The sequence below is a fragment of the Sinocyclocheilus anshuiensis genome, unplaced genomic scaffold (assembly GCF_001515605.1).
Source record: "Sinocyclocheilus anshuiensis isolate Anshui unplaced genomic scaffold, SAMN03320099.WGS_v1.1 scaffold1231, whole genome shotgun sequence".
In the NCBI taxonomy this organism is placed as follows: Eukaryota; Metazoa; Chordata; class Actinopteri; order Cypriniformes; family Cyprinidae; genus Sinocyclocheilus; species Sinocyclocheilus anshuiensis.
In genome coordinates this window covers 1,616,269-1,618,670 of record NW_015536698.1, presented here as the reverse complement: position 1 = coordinate 1,618,670, position 2,402 = coordinate 1,616,269, and the positions used below count along the sequence as shown (strand labels likewise).

The 2,402-nt window shown below is 41.6% G+C and overlaps 1 pseudogene; it reads right to left on the bottom strand.

The window, feature by feature from the left end:
- Positions 1 to 2,402, bottom strand: part of LOC107655209 (methylmalonic aciduria type A protein, mitochondrial-like) — an 11,070-nt pseudogene that overhangs the window by 6,586 nt on the left and 2,082 nt on the right.

The following is a 2,402-nucleotide window of genomic DNA, read 5'->3' as shown; positions in this document are numbered from 1 at the left end:
TTATCGATTTTATCGATTTTTCTTTTATGCCAAAAATCATTGGGATATTAAGTAAAGATCATGTTCCATGAGTAAATTTCCGTGATTTTTCAAAAACACTTTAGAAAACTGATTCGGGCCGAATCGCAAAACAAACTTGTAGCCAATCAGCAATAAGGGGCGTGTCTACTCGTGATGTGGAGGAGAGAGCTTTCAGTGCATAGGACGGACATTAGCCGAGCCGAGCGACAGAAAGATAGAGATGGCGGATAAAAAACAAAAGAGGAAAACGTCTGAGGAACGATAAGGCAAGAAGTAGGACCCGTGTAAATATCGGATCAGCTTTCCAGCGCTGGAGAGAACTCAAGGAGCGGAGGCCTGCGATCGGACACAGAGGTTGCTTTGTTTCTTCTCAATAGGTGAGTAACACCGTGTCTGCAACAGCTAAAGTCTGCCTACACTGGACGCGATCAAACGACCGTTGAAAACCATTTGAAATTTGTGTCAATACGTCATAAATAGAACCCGGCAGCAGTTTTCTGTCGGGGATATGTTGCGCCTCGCCGCTCACGTCCGTAGACACGGTGTAACATTGGTTTTGCTTTGTTTCACAGAACTAATTGTTGCCTGGGTTGCGTACGTATATGTGGGGCGGAGCTATCAAAATAGGGGCAAGACCCTTTTGGGGTAGGGGCGTGTTTGTTTTGGTGATTTCAAATAATCAACATTGGCTACCAGAAATCACTTACTCTGCCTTTAATTTTTGATTAGTAATATGCATTGCTAAGAACTTCATTTGGACAACTTTAAAGGCAATTTTCTCAGTATTTTGATTTTTTTTTTTTTTGCACCCTCAGATTCCAGATTTTAAAATAGTTGTATCTCGGCCAAATATTGTCCTACCGTAACAAACCATACATCAATGGAAAGCTTATTTATTCAGATTTCAGATGATGTATAAATCTCAATTTCGAGAAATTGACCCTTATGACTGGTTTTGTGGTCCAGACTGTCCAGGGTCACAATTATGTCAAGATGAAAATTTGTAACCACATAAAAACCGACTAAAGTGGCTTACAGACTCATGTATACATATCCAAACATCTAAAGTAGAAAGACAAAACTGGCACAAGCATCTTTTGGTACCAAAACGTTTTGACACTTTCTGTCTGTTCACCTCCAGTTGTGCACGAAGAAGGATCCACAGCCAGTACTGACACTTCATGTCCTCTTCCTGTAAGCATTTTCCCAACGACCTCAATGAATGAAGACTTTCCAGCGCTAGGGGGACCAGACAGTCCTGAAGTCATACATACAAAGATGTGATTGAAGATTGAGGCAATCATGCAAACAGCAATAAGGTTCAGCTTCACTCCTACAGTTCACGTCACCGTACTGACCCACTCTGAAGGCCACTGGATTTCCACCATTGCGTTTCTCCAGCTCCTGACGGAAGGCCAGCATTCTTTGAAGCAGAACCTGGGCCAACTCTTTCTTCCTTGGATGCTGGGTCTCCACAAAGGTTATAGATTCAGTAAGAGCTGCCCTTTGACCTCCGATAAGTTCATCATAAAGCTTGGTCAGTAGTCTTTTCTCTCTGTCAGTCAGGTCTGAAATGTGATGGCTTAAGGCAGTCTCTGTTGAAACAGATTTCATCTGCTGGAAGTTGCAGAGGGAGGCATAGCACAGTTTTACAGTAGGCTTACAAAGGGAATGTCTTAATGCCGTTGTACTGCGTATAGAAGAAAGAGCAGCAACACGATGAAGAATTGGAAAAACTCTATTCAGACCCATCTTCCTTCTTCTGTTGAGTAGAACTTGTTCTGTGAAAATAGCAAACAACATTTATGTGAATAGCTTTCATGTGTAAGCCAACATTACAGCTTTATTAAAATTTACCATGGTAACCATAGTGTATGCAAAATATCATGACACATTCCATAAATAATGTACAAAATAGGGCCTTATTATACAGTATCTCACAGAAGTGAGTACACCCATCACATTTTTGTAAATATTTTATTATATCTTTTCATGTGACAACACTGAAGAAATGACACTTTGCTACAATGTAATGTAGTGAGTGTACAGCTTGTATAACAGTGTAAATTTGCTGTCCCCTCAAAATAACTCAACACACAGCCATTAATGTCTAAACCGCTGGCCACAAAAGTGAGTACACCCCTAAGTGAAAATGTCCAAATTGGGCCCAAAGTGTCAATATTTTGTGTGGCCACCATTGTTTTCCAGCACTGCCTTAACCCTCTTGGGCATGGAGTTCACCAGAGCTTCACAGGTTGCCACTCAAGTCCTCTTCCACTCCTCCATGATGACATCACGGACTGGTGGATGTTAGAGACCTTGAGATGCTCGATAGGGTTTAGGTCTGGAGACATGCTTGGTCAATCCATCACCTTTACCCT